The sequence below is a fragment of the Arachis stenosperma genome, chromosome 9, assembly GCF_014773155.1.
Source record: "Arachis stenosperma cultivar V10309 chromosome 9, arast.V10309.gnm1.PFL2, whole genome shotgun sequence".
Taxonomy (NCBI): domain Eukaryota; kingdom Viridiplantae; phylum Streptophyta; class Magnoliopsida; order Fabales; family Fabaceae; genus Arachis; species Arachis stenosperma.
In genome coordinates this window covers 125,654,184-125,669,221 of record NC_080385.1, presented here as the reverse complement: position 1 = coordinate 125,669,221, position 15,038 = coordinate 125,654,184, and the positions used below count along the sequence as shown (strand labels likewise).

The following is a 15,038-nucleotide window of genomic DNA, read 5'->3' as shown; positions in this document are numbered from 1 at the left end:
AAGACTGTAGGAAAGCAGAGAGACGGAAGGGAAGGCATATTCATAACTTGTCTGAAGCTCATACACCAAGATATACATAAGTATCTCTATCTTTACCTTTTCTGTTATTTTCGTATCATCTCATATACATTTGAGTCTGCCTGACTAAGATTTACAAGATGACCATAGCTTGCTTCAATACTAACAATCTCCGTGGGATCGACCCTTACTCAGTAAGGTTTTATTACTTGGACGACCCGTACACTGCTGGTTAGTTGTGCGAAGTTGTGTAATGCCATGGTATTAGGCGCACCAAGTTCTTGGAGCCATTACCGGGGATTATTTGAGTTGTGAAAAAGTATTGTTCACAATTTCGCGCACCAAGTTTTTGGCGCCGTTGCGGGATTGTTCATGTTTTGAGCAAGCTTGTGGTAACATCAGATGCAAGATCCGGCACAACACAAGTTTGGTGTTATTGCCCGGGATTGTTTAGGCTGGACACTGACGGTTCATCTTGTTACTTAGATTAGGTATTTTTTTCGAAATTCTTGAAGGTGAATTCTAGAGTTTCATGATGATTTGTTGAAATCTGGCTGGCTGAGAAGCCATGTCTAATCTGATTGGACCGAGGTTTCAACTTATCACCACAAGAGCTGTTGATTTCGTATCAATCTTGCTCTTGGAGCAGTGATTTGCTAAGATTTGGCTGACCTTTGGTCATGTCTAGTGTTTTGGACCGAAGCTTTCCTTGGAAGCTTGGCTGGCTGTGAAGCCATGTCTAATTCCTGGACCGAGTCTTAGACTAGCATTGCACTGATTCCTGGAATTCTCATAAGAATTTTGATGCCTTTTTCCACTTAATTTTTCGAAAACACAAAAAAAAAATTTATAAAACCATAAAAAAGACCAAAAAGATTTTATGTTTCTTGTTTGAGTCTAGAGTCTCATCTTAAGTTTAGTGTCAATGCATGTTTTTGTTATATTTTCGAATTCATGCATATTTCTTGTTTTGATCTTTGAATTCTATGACTTGAAGTATTGTGTGTCTATGCATTCTCATATTGTTAGTGTCAGTAGTGCACAAACTGCTAAGTTGGTGTCTTGCATGCATTGTTATTTGATTCTGTTGCATTTGATTAATAGAAAAATCCAAAAAATATTTTTAATTTGAGTCTTTTCAAGTCAATGATACAAGGAATTGAAGATTCAGAACCAACTGCAGAGGAATATACAGAAAAAGCTGAGCATCAAAATGCCCAGTGAAGAAGGCAGACTGGCGTTTAAACGCCAGCCAGGGCACCTGGTTGGGCGTTTAACGCCCAAAAGGGTGCATTTTGGGCGTTAAACGCCAGAATGTATACCATCTGGGCGTTTAACGCCAGGATGGTGCCAGGGGGAAGATTTTGTTTTCAAAATCAATTTTTCTTAGTTTCAATCAAATCTTTTTCAAATCAATCTTTTCAATCAAATGTTTCAAATTCAATTTCTTTCCTTTTAAAAGATACTTACCAACAAAAATGATTTGATTGAACATCACAAGATTGTTGCCTTTTCTGTTGAGAGAGGTTTAAATGTTTCAATCATATCTTTTCTTGTTAGGCAAGTCATTAATTTCAAAATCATATCTTTTCAAATTGTTTCAAATCATATCTTTTAAAATGTTTTCAATCATATCTTCTCAATCAAATCTTTTTAAACCCATAACTTTTAATTAAATCTTTTTAACCACATCTTTTTCAAAATAGTTCTCATCAAATCTTTTAATTTCTAATTTCAAAATTTTTCAAAAATCACTATCTCTTTTCCACTTTGATTTCGAAAATCAATTAACATTTTTCAAAATGTTTTCAAATTTTTTTAATTGAATTTTCGAAAATTCTCTTCCCTCCTTCCCACATCCCTTCTATTTATGGAGTACTACTCCTTCTAAATGCACAATTCGAATTTATCTATTAAAATTCGAATTCTCCTCTTCTTCTTACTATTCTCTTTTCCTCTGACATTTCAAGGAATCTCTATACTGTGACATAGAGGATTCCACATTCTCTTCTTCTTTTTCTATTTCTTATAGAGCAGAAGCAGAGACAAAGGCATTCTTGTTGAAGCTGATCCTGAACCTGAAAGGACCTTGAAGAGAAAGCTAAGAGAAGCCAAAGCACAACTCTCTTTAGAGGGCTTGACCGAATTCTTCAAGGGAGAAGACATGGCAGCCGAAAACACAACAATGCCAACAATGCAAGGAAGGTGCTTGGTGACTTTACTGCACCTACTCCTGATTTCTATGGGAGAAGCATCTCTATCCCTGCCATTGGAGCAAACAACTTTGAGCTAAAGCCTCAATTAGTTTCTCTAATGCAACAGAATTGCAAGTTCCATGGACTTCCAATGGAAGATCTCATCAGTTTTTAGCTGAGTTCTTGCAAATCTGTGACAGTCAAGACTATGGGTTAACCCTGAGGTCTATAGCTGATGCTATTCCCTTTTTCTGTGAGACAGAGCTAGATATGGTTGGATTCTCAACCTAAAGAAAGCCTGGACTCTTGGGAAAAGCTAGTCAATGCCTTCTTGGCAAAATTCTTTCCACCACAAAGATGGAGTAAGCTTAGAGTGGAAGTCCAAACCTTTAGACAAAAGGATGGAGAATCCCTCTATGAAGCTTGGGAAAGATACAAACAATTAATCAGGAGATGTCCTTCAGACATGCTTTCTGAATGGAGCATCATAGGTATTTTCTATGATGGTCTCTCTGAACTATCCAAGATGTCTTTGGATAGCTCTGCAGGAGGATCTCTTCATTTGAAGAAGACGCCTGCAGAAGCTCAAGAACTGATTGAAATGGTTGCAAATAACCAATTCATGTACACTTCTGAAAGGAATCCTGTGAACAATGGGACTGGTCAGAAGAAAGGAGTTCTTGAGATTGATGCTCTGAATGCCATATTGGCTCAGAACAAAATATTGACTCAACAAGTCAATTTGATTTCTCAAAGTCTGTCTGGAATGCAAAATGCACCAAACAGTACTAAGGATGCTTCATCTGAGGAAGAAGCCTATGATCCTGAGAACCCTTCCATGGAAGAGGTGAATTACCTAGGAGAACCCTATGGTAATACCTATAATTCTTCATGGAGAATCACCCAAACCTCTCATGGAAGAATCAAGAGAGACCTCAACAAGGTTTCAATAATAATGGGAAGAAACAGGCTTAGCAATAGCAAGCCTTTTCCATCATTCTCAGCAACAGACAGAGTTCTAAGCAGAATAATTCTGACTTAGCAACCATGGTCTCTGATCTAATAAAGACCACTCAAAGTTTCATGAATGAAACAAGATCCTCCATTAGAAACTGGAAGGACAAGTGGGTCAGCTGAGCAAGAAAATTACTGAACTTCCTCCAAGCACTCTCCCAAAACACTGAAGAAATCCAAAAGGAGAGTGCAAAGCCATCAATATGGCCGAATTCTGGGAGGAAGAAGAGGCAGTGAACGCCACTAAGGAAGACCTCAATGGGCGTGCACTGGCCTCCAGTGAGTTCCCCAATGAGGAACCTTGGGAATCTGAGGCTCAAACTGAGACCATAGAGATTCCCTTGGACTTACTACTGCCTTTCATGAGCCTGATGAGTATTCTTCCTCTGAAGAGGATGAGTATGTCACTGAAGAGCAAGTTGCTAAATACTTGGAGCAATCATGGAGCTAAATGACAAGTTTTGGAAATGAACTTGGGAAGATGAACCTCCCTTGCTCACCAAAGAACTGGATAACTTGTCTAGGCAGAAACTGCCTCAAAAGAGGCAGGATCCTGGGAAGTTTTCTATACCTTGTACCATAGCACCATGACCTTCAAGAAGGCCTTGTGTGACTTAGGGTCAAGTGTAAACATGCCCCTCTCTGTAATGAGAAATTAGGGATCTTTGAGGTGCAAGCTGCAAAAATCTCACTAGAGATGGCAGACAACTCAAGAAAACAAGCCTATGGACTTGTAGAGGATGTTCTGGTTAAGGTTGAAGACCATTACATCCTACTGATTTCATAGTCCTAGAGACTGGGAAGTGCATGGATGAATCCATCATCCTTGGCAGACCATTCTAGCCACAGCAAAGGCTGTGATTGATGTTGATGGAGGAGAGTTGATCATTCAAGTGAATGAAGAATCCATGGTGTTTAAGGCCCAAGGATATCTATCATCATGGAGAAGAAGCATGAAGAGCTCTCTCAAAACAGAGCCAAACAGAGCCCCCACAGTCAAACTCTAAGTGTGGTGGGGAGGCCACAATCAAACTCTAAGTTTGGTGTTGAAACCCCACATTCAAACTCTAAGTTTGGTGTTGGGAGGTTTCAACAAGGTTCTGAGCATTTCTGAGCTCCATGAGAGACCTCTGTCAAGCTAGTGACAGTAAAGAAGCGCTTTTGGGAGCAACCCAATGTTTTATAATTAATTATTTTTCTTTGTTTTTATCTTTTTTGTAGGTGATGATCATAAGAAGTCATCAAAATAATGAAAAAGCAAAAACAGAATGAAAAACAGGAAGAAAAACAGCACACCCTGGAGGAAGAAGCTGCTGGCGTTCAAACGCCAGTCAGCCTAGCAGATGGGCGTTAACGCCCAGTCTGGCACCTTTCTGGGCGTTTAACGCCAGAAAGGGGCACCAAACTGGCGTTAAACGCCAGTAAAGGTATAAAACCTGGCGTTAAACGCCAGGAATGGCACCAGCCCGGCGTTTAACGCCAGAATTGGCCCAAAACGTGGATTTTGGTGCCAATGGTGCAGGGATGCCTTTTCCTTGACTACAGGATCTGTGGACCCCACAGGACCCTACTACAGGATTGGGACCCACAGGACCCTATCACTCTCTCTTCTTCCCCCACACCAATCACCTCAACACCTATCAAATCCATCTTTCTCTTCACCACTCACATCCATCCTTCAAAAAAACCCCACACCTCACACTTCAAATCAAACCACTTTCCCTCCCAAAACCCACCCTCAAATGACCGAACTTTCATCCCCCTCTCTCCTATAAACCCTCTTACACCCTTCATTTCCACAACCTAACACCACTTCTTCCCCTTTGGCCGAATACACCTCATTCTCTTCTTTCTTCTCTTCTTTCTTCTTTTGCTCGAGGACGAGCAAACATTTTAAGTTTGGTGGTAAAAGCGTTGCTTTTTCGTTTTTCCAAACCATTATGGCATCCAAGGCCGGAGAAACCTCTAAAAGAGGAAAGGGAAGGCAAAGGCTTCCACCTCCGAGTCATGGGAGATGGATAGATTCCTCTCAAAGGTGCATCAAGACCACTTCTATGAAGTTGTGGCCTTGAAGAAGGTGATCCCCGAAGTCCCTTTTTCACTCAAAAAGGGTGAATATCCAGAGATCCGCCATGAGATCCGAAGAAGAGGTTGGGAAGTACTTACCAACCCCATTCAACAAGTCGGAATCTTGATGGTTCAAGAGTTCTATGCCAATGCATGGATCACAAAGAACCATGACCAAAGTGTGAACCCGAATCCAAAGAATTATCTCACTATGGTTCGGGGGAAATACTTGGATTTCAGTCCGGAGAGTGTGAGGATGGCGTTCAACTTGCCCATGATGCAAGGAGATGAGCATCCTTACACTAGAAGGGTCAACTTTGATCAAAGGTTGGACCAAGTCCTCACAGTCATATGTGAAGAGGGCGCACAATGGAGGCAAGACTCAAGAGGAAAGCCGGTTCAATTAAGAAGGCATGACCTCAAGCCCGTGGCTAGAGGATGGTTAGAGTTCATACAACGCTCAATCATTCCCACTAGCAACCGGTCCGAAGTGACCATAGACCGGGCCATCATGATCCATAGTATCATGATTGGAGAAGAAATAGAGGTTCATGAGGTTATAGCTCAAGAACTCTATAAAGTGGCGGACAAGACCTCCACTGTGGCAAGGTTAGCCTTTCCTCATCTCATTTGTCACCTCTGTTATTCAGTTGGAGTTGACATAGAGGGAGACACCCCCATTGATGAGGACAAGCCCATCACTAAACAAAGGATGGAGTACACAAGGGAGCCCTCTCATCATGAGATCCCTGAGACACCTCAAGGGATGCACTTTCCTCCATACAACTATTGGGAGCAACTGAACACCTCCCTAGGAGAATTGAGTTCCAACATGGGACAACTAAGGGTGGAGCACCAAGAACACTCCATCATCCTTCATGAGATTAGAGAAGATCAAAGAATCATGAGGGAGGAACAACAAAGACAAGGAAGAAACATTGAGGAGCTCAAGCACTCCATAGGACCTTCAAAAGCAAGGAAGAGCCGCCATCACTAAGGTGGACCCATTCCTTGATTTCCTTGTTCTTTATCTCTCTGTTTTTCGAATTCTATGCTTTATGTTATCCATGTTTGTGTCTTATGATCATTAGTGTCTTAGTGTCTATGCCTTAAAGTTATGAATGTCCTATGAATCCATCACCTTTCTTGAATAAAATGTGCTTAATTGAAAAAGGAAGAATTGCATGAATTTGAATTTTATAATAGTTTAATTATGATGATGTGGTGGCAATATTTTTGTTCTTTGAATGTATGCTTAAACAGTGCATATGTATCTTGAATTTGTGGTTCATGAATGTTGGCTCTTGAAAGAATGATGAAAAAGGAGACATGTTATTGAGGATCTGAAAAATCAATAAAATGATTCTTGAAGCAAGAAAAAGCTATTCAAAAAAAAAAAAAAAAAATCGAAAAAAAAAAAAAATCGAAAAAGAAAGAAAAAGAAAGAAAAAGAAAGAATAAGAGTTGTGATCCAAGGTAAATAAGAGTGTGCTTAAGAACCTGGACACCTCTAATTGGGACTTTAGCAAAGCTGAGTCACAATCTGAAAAGGTTCACCCAATTATGTGTCTGTGGCATGTATGTATCGGTGGTAATACTGGAAGACAGAGTGCTTTGGGCCACAGCCAAGACTCAATAAATAGCTATGTTCAAGAATCATCATACTTCACTAGGAGAATCATTAACACTATCTGGACTCTGAGTTCCTAAAGAAGCCAACCATTCTGGATTTCAAAGGAGAGATTGAGATGCCAAAACTGTTCAGAAGCAAAAAGTTAAAAGCCCCGCTCATCTAATTAATACTGATCTTCACAGATGTTTTTGGAATTCATTGCATATTCTCTTCTTTTTATCTTATTTGATTTTCAGTTGCTTGAGGACAAGCAACAATTTAAGTTTGGTGTTGTGATGAGCGGATAATTTGTATACTTTTGGCATTGTTTTTAGTATGTTTTGATATCTTTTAGTTAGATTTTAGTATATTTTATTAGTTTTTATTTAAAATTCACTTTTCTGGACTTTACTATGAGTTTGTGTGTTTTTCTGTGATTTCAGGTATTTTCTGGCTGAAATTGAGGGACTTGAGCAAAAATCTGATTCAGAGACCAAAAAGGACTGCAGATGCTGTTGGATTCTGACCTCCCTGCACTCAAAGTGGATTTTCTGGAGCTACAGAAGCCCAATTGGCGCGCTCTCAACGGCGTTGGAAAGTAGACATCCAGGGCTTTCCAGCAATATATAATAGTCCATACTTTATCCAAGATTTGATGGCCCAAACCCGCGAAGCAATCCGGCCTCAGAAATTCCAGCGTTAAACGCCGGAACAGGATTAAAAGTTGGAGTTAAACGCCCAAACTGGCATGGGAGCTGGCGTTTAACTCCAGAAAACGTCTCTACACGAATTTCCTTGATTGCTCAGCCCAATCACACACCAAGTGGGCCCGGAAGTGGATTTTTATGTCATTTACTCATCTATGTAATAGTTTTCTATAAGTAGGACCTTTTACTATAGAGTCAGAGAGTCTGGGGAGACGACATCTAAGTAGCTATCTTTGTTTTATGCTATCTTAGACCTTTGGGAGGCTGGCCATTCGGCCATGCCTAACCTTTGTTCTTATGTATTTTCAACGGTGGAGTTTCTACACACCATAGATTAAGGGTGTGGAGCTCTGCTGTACCTCGAGTATTAATGCAATTACTATTGTTCTTCCATTCAACTCCGCTTGTTCTTTATCTAAGATATCACTTGTTCTTCAACCTATGAACAAGATGACTGACAACCATTCTTGTTCTACAAGCATTCAAGGCTTTAGTGAATATCTCTTGGATTTCTGATTGCATGACGCATGGTTGATCGCCTGACAACCGAGTGCTCGTCTGACAAACGAGCCAGCCATTCCATGAGATCAGAGTCTTCGTGGTATAGGCAAGAACTGATGGCGGCATTCAAGAGAATCCGGAAGGTCTAACCTTGTCTGTGGTGTTCTGAGTAGGATTCAATGACTGAATGACTGTGACGTGCTTCAAACCTGTAACCTACTGGGCGTTAGTGACAGACGCAAAAGAGTGATTCTATTCCGGTAGGGGAGGGAACCAAACCGGTGATTGGCGGCACTGTGACAGAGTGCTCTGCATTAGCTTTCACTGCGCGGATGGGAGGTAGCTGCTGACAACAGTGAGACCCTACACAAGTTTGCCATGGAAAGGAGTAAGAAGGATTGGATGAAGACTGTAGGAAAGCAGAGAGACGGAAGGGAAGGCATCTTCATACACTTGTCTGAAGCTCATACACCAATGATATACATAAGTATCTCTATCTTTACCTTTTCTGTTATTTTCGTTCATCATCATCATATACATTTGAGTCTGCCTGACTAAGATTTACAAGATGACCATAGCTTGCTTCAATACTAACAATCTCCGTGGGATCGACCCTTACTCACGTAAGGTTTTATTACTTGGACGACCCAGTACACTTGCTGGTTAGTTGTGCGAAGTTGTGTAATGCCATGGTATTAGGCGCACCAAGTTCTTGGAGCCATTACCGGGGATTATTTGAGTTGTGAAAAAGTATTGTTCACAATTTCGCGCACCAGCCTCCAATGAGTTCCCCAATGAGGAACCTTGGGAATCTGAGGCTCAAACTGAGACCATAGAGATTCCCTTGGATTTACTACTGCCTTTCATGAGCTCTGATGAGTATTCTTCCTCTGAAGAGGATGAGTATGTCACTGAGGAGCAAGTTGCTAAATACCTTGGAGCAATCATGAAGCTAAATGACAGGTTATTTGGAAATGAGACTTGGAAGGATGAACCCCCTTTGCTCACCAAAGAACTGGATAACTTGTCTAGGCAACAATTGCCTCAAAAGAGGCAGGATCCTGGGAAGTTTTCTATACCTTGTACCATAGGCACCATGACCTTCAAGAAGGCCTTGTGTGACTTGGGGTCAAGTGTAAACCTCATGCCCCTCTGTAATGGAGAAATTAGGGATCTTTGAGGTGCAAGCTGCAAAAAATCTCACTAGAGATGGCAGACACTCAAGAAAACAAGCCTATGGACTTGTAGAGGATGTTCTGGTTAAGGTTGAAGACCATTACATTCCTACTGATTTCATAGTCCTAGAGACTGGGAAGTGCATGGATGAATCCATCATCCTTGGCAGACCCTTCCTAGCCACAGCAAGGGCTGTGATTGATGTTGATAGAGGAGAGTTGATCATTCAAGTGAATGAAGAATCCTTGGTGTTTAAGGCCCAAGGATATCCCTCTGTCATCATGGAGAGGAAGCATGAAGAGCTTCTCTCAAAACAGAGCCAAACAGAGCCCCCACAGTCAAACTCTAAGTTGGTGTTGGGAGGCCACAACCAAACTCTAAGTTTGGTGTTGAACCCCCACATTCAAACTCTAAGTTTGGTGTTGGGAGGTTCCAACACGGTTCTGAGCATCTCTGAGGCTCCATGAGAGTCCTCTGTCAAGCTAATGACAGTAAAGAAGCGCTTGTTGGGAGGCAACCCAATGTTTTATAATTAATTATTTTCTTTTGTTATTTTATCTTTTTTGTAGGTTGATGATCATAAGAAGTCACAAAAACAATGAAAAAAGCAAAAACAAAATGAAAAACAGGAAGAAAAACAGCACACCCTGGAGAAGAGGAAACTGGCGTTCAGACGCCAGTAATGCTAGCTGTTGGGCGTTTAACGCCCAGTCTGGCACCCTTCTGGGCGTTTAACGCCAGAAAGGGGCACCAGACTGGCGTTAAACGCCAGTAAAGGGTAAAAACCTGGCGTTAAACGCCAGGAATGGGCACCAGCCCGGCGTTTAACGCCAGAAAGGGCTCAAAACGTGGATTTTGATGCCATTTGGTGCAAGGATGCCTTTTCCTTGACACTACAGGATCTGTAGACCCCACAGGACCCTACCATCACTCTCTCTCTTCTTCCCCCATTCACCAATCACCTCAACACCTCTTCCCCAAAAACCCCTCACCTATCAAATCCCATCTTTCTCTTCACCACTCACATCCATCCTTCATAAAACCCCACCAACCTCACCCTTCAAATTCAAACCACTTTCCCTCCCAAACCCACCCTCAAATGGCCGAACCCTCATCCCCCTCTTTCCTATATAAACCCCTCTTCAACCCTTCATTTTCACACAAACCTAAACACCCTTTCTTACCCTCCTTGGCCGAATACACCACCATCTCCCTTTTCTTCATTTCTTCTTCTTCTACTCTCTTCTTTCTTCTTTTGCTCGAGGACGAGCAAACATTTTAAGTTTGGTGTGGTAAAAGCGTTGCTTTTTCATAACCATTTATGGCATCCAAGGCCGGAGAAACCTCTAGAAAGAGGAAAGGGAAGGCAAAGGCTTCCACCTCCGAGTCATGGGAGATGGATAGATTCCTCTCAAGGGTGCATCAAGACCACTTCTATGAAGTTGTGGCCTTGAAGAAGGTGATCCCCGAAGTCCCCTTTTCACTCAAAAAGGGTGAATATCCGGAGATCCGCCATGAGATCCGAAGAAGAGGTTGGGAAGTACTTACCAACCCCATTCAACAAGTCGGAATCTTGATGGTTCAAGAGTTCTATGCCAATGCATGGATCACCAAGAGCCATGATCAAAGTATGAACCCGGATCCAAAGAATTATCTTACTATGGTTCAGGGGAAATACTTGGATTTTAGTCCGGAGAGTGTGAGGGTGGCGTTCAACTTGCCTATGATGCAAGGAGATGAGCATCCTTACACTAGAAGGGTCAACTTTGATCAAAGGTTGGACCAAGTCCTCACAACCATATGTGAAGAGGGCGCACAATGGAAGCAAGATTCAAGAGGAAAGCCGGTTCAATTGAGAAGGCATGACCTCAAGCCCGTGGCTAGAGGATGGTTGGAGTTTATCCAACGCTCAATCATTCCCACTAGCAACCGGTCCGAAGTTACTATAGACCGGGCTATCATGATCCATAGCATCATGATTGGAGAAGAAGTGGAAGTTCATGAGGTTATAGCCCAAGAACTCTACAAGGTGGCGGACAAGACCTCCACTTTGGCAAGGTTAGCCTTTCCTCACCTCATTTGTCACCTCTGTTATTCAGTGGGAGTTGACATAGAGGGAGACATCACCATTGATGAGGACAAGCCCATCACTAAGAAAAGGATGGAGTACACAAGAGATCCCACTCATCATGAGATCCCTGAGATTCCTCAAGGGATGAATTTTCCTCCACAAGACTATTGGGGGCAACTAAACACCTCCCTAGGAGAGTTGAGTTCCAATATGGGACAACTAAGGGTGGAGCACCAAGAACACTCCATTCTCCTCCATGAAATTAGAGAAGAACAAAGAATCATGAGAGAGGAGCAACAAAGGCAAGGAAGAGACATTGAGGAGCTCAAGCACTCCATAGGACCTTCAAAAGCAAGGAAGAGCCGCCATCACTGAGGTGGACCCGTTCCTTGATCTCCTTGTCCTTTATTCTTCTGTTTTTCGATTTTTATGCTTTATGTTATCCATGCTTGTGTCTTATGATCATTAGTGTCTTAGTATCTATGCCTTAAAGTTATGAATGTCCTATGAATCCATCACCTTTCTTGAATAAAAATGTGCTTAATTGAAAAAGGAAGAATTGCATGAATTTTGAATTTTATAATAGTTTAATTATTTTGATGTGGTGGCAATATTTTTATTCTCTGAATGTATGCTTAAACAGTGCATATGTATCTTGAATTTGTGGTTCATGAATGTTGGCTCTTGAAAGAATGATGAAAAAGGAGACATGTTATTGAGGATCTGAAAAATCAATAAAATGATTCTTGAAGCAAGAAAAAGCATTGCTATTCAAAAAAAAAAAAAAAAAAACCGAAAAAAAAAAAGAGAGAAAAAGAAAAAAAAAAATAATAATAATAATAAGAGTTGTGATCCAAGGCAAATAAGAGTGTGCTTAAGAACCCTGGACACCTCTAATTGGGGACTTTAGCAAAGCTGAGTCACAATCTGAAAAGGTTCACCCAATTATATGTCTGTGGCATGTATGTATCCGGTGGTAATACTGGAAGACAGAGTGCTTTGGGCCACAGCCAAGACTCAATAAATAGCTATGTTCAAGAATCATCATACTTTACTAGGAGAATCATTAACACTATCTGGATTCTGAGTTCCTAAAGAAGCCAACCATTCTGAATTTCAAAGGAGAGATTGAGATGCCAAAACTGTTCAGAGGCAAAAAGTTAAAAGCCCCGCTCATCTAATTAATACTGATCTTCACAGATGTTTTTGGAATTCATTGCATATTCTCTTCTTTTTATCTTATTTGATTTTCAGTTGCTTGGGGACAAGCAACAATTTAAGTTTGGTGTTGTGATGAGCGGATAATTTGTATACTTTTTGGCATTGTTTTTAGTATGTTTTTGATATGATCTAGTTAGTTTTTAGTATATTTTTATTAGTTTTTAATTAAAATTCACTTTTCTGGGCTTTACTATGAGTTTGTGTGTTTTTCTGTGATTTCAGGTATTTTCTGGCTGAAATTGAGGGACCTGAGCAAAAATCTGATCCAGAGACTCAAAAGGACTGCAGATGCTGTTGGATTCTGACCTCCCTGCACTCAAAGCGGATTTTCTGGAGCTACAGAAGCCCAATTGGCGCGCTCTCAATGGCGTTGGAAAGTAGACATCTTGGGCTTTCCAGCAATATATGATAGTCCATACTTAGCCCAAGATTTGATGGCCCAAACCGGCGTTCAAAGTCACCTCAAGAAATCCCAGCGTTAAACGCTGGAACTGGCACCCAAATGGGAGTTAAACGCCCAAACTGGCACCAAAGCTGGCGTTTAACTCCAAGGAGAGTCTCTACACGAAATTTGCTTCATTGCTCAGCCCAAGCACGCACCAAGTGGGCCCGGAAGTGGATTTTTATGTCATTTACTCATCTATGTACTAGTTTTCTATAAGTAGGACCTTTTACTATTAGATCTAGGACATCTTGGTAGCTATCTTAATTTTATGCTATCTTAGACCTTTGGGAGGCTGGCCATTCGGCCATGCCTAAACCTTGTTCTTATGTATTTTCAACGGTGGAGTTTCTACACACCATAGATTAAGGTGTGGAGCTCTGCTGTACCTCGAGTATTAATGCAATTACTATTGTTCTTCCATTCAATTCCGCTTGTTCTTTTACCAAGATATCACTTGTTCTTCAACATGATGAAGGTGATGATTGACGCCCATCACCATTCTCACCCATGAACAAGGTGACTGACAACCATTCTTGTTCTACAAGCATCTGAGGCTTAGTGAATATCTCTTGGATTTCTGATTGCACGATGCATGGTTGATCGCCTGACAACCGAGTGCTCGCCTGACAAACGAGCCAGCCATTCCGTGAGATCAGAGTCTTCGTGGTATAGGCAAGAACTGATGGCAGCATTCAAGAGAATCCGGAAGGTCTAACCTTGTCTGTGGTATTCTGAGTAGGATTCAATGATTGAATGACTGTGACGTGCTTCAAACCTGTAACCTACTGGGCGTTAGTGACAGACGCAAAAGAGTTATTCTATTCCGGTAGGGGAGGGAACCAAACCGGTGATTGGCAGCACTGTGACAGAGTGTGTGCATTAGCTTTCACTGCGCGGATGGGAGGTAGCTGCTGACAACAGTGAGACCCTACACGAGCTTGCCATGGAAAGGAGTAAGAAGGATTGGATGAAGGCTGTAGGAAAGCAGAGAGACGGAAGGGAAGGCATCTTCATACACTTGTCTGAAGCTCTTACACCAATGATATACATAAGTATCACTATCTTTATCTTCTATGTTATTTTCGTTCATCATCATATACATTTGAGTTTGCCTGACTAAGATTTACAAGATGACCATAGCTTGCTTCAATACTAACAATCTCCGTGGGATCGACCCTTACTCACGTAAGGTTTATTACTTGGACGACCCAGTGCACTTGCTGGTTAGTTGTGCGAAGTTGTGTAATGCCATGGTATTGAGCCACCAAGTTCTTGGAGCCATTACCGGGGATTATTTGAGTTGTGAAAAAGTATTGTTCACAATTTCGCGCACCAATAACCCAAAAGTATCCCAAAAGACAAAGTACAAAACCTATTTTTCCAAGTCAACCTCTTAGAGGGATAAAATATAAAATATACAAGGCGAAGAATATAACTACATATATATACATAGCCTAATTACAAAATATCACAGCCCAAACTGAAATCTTCGATTGCAAAGGGAATCTCGAAACGCTTAATGAGATGTCTCTCGACCTGCATCTGAAAAACAACAATATATGTATGGAACGAGAACTAGGGGTTCTCAGTATGGTAAAGGTACCCACATAGATAATATATAAGGTCTTGAAAAAGGCATAGGCATTCCTAGAACCCCGACAATCAGAATCAAACTTAAAATTTATTTCTAAACTAGAAATTCGGTACTCTATCTAAGGGATTCTAGTTCTAAGCTAACTATTTCACTTCCTATCTCCTTCAAACCTCCTAATCACCGGGTGGAACAATCCTCATCACACCTCCACCTTATGAGGGGTCTCTCAAATGCAAACACATACAATATAATCAAGGAAAACACAAAATATGGATAGCAAGTATAGCAGATAGGACAAGTAGCAGTTAATTATAATTAAACAATTAGGCAACCCAAAACAAAGCATACTCAAACAAAACATAAAAGTGCATATGATGCATGTCTGTCCTATGGTCGATCATATCATCTATCAGTTAT

The 15,038-nt window shown here is 41.2% G+C and overlaps 1 non-coding gene across 1 annotated transcript; it reads right to left on the bottom strand.

Annotated features, from left to right (window-relative positions):
* Positions 1–2,577: 2,577 nt before the first annotated feature.
* On the bottom strand, positions 2,578–2,685 carry LOC130953557 (small nucleolar RNA R71). Its single transcript, XR_009075727.1, has one exon. It is a non-coding gene; the product is annotated as a small nucleolar RNA R71 (small nucleolar RNA).
* Between the last annotated feature and the right edge of the window lie 12,353 nt (positions 2,686–15,038).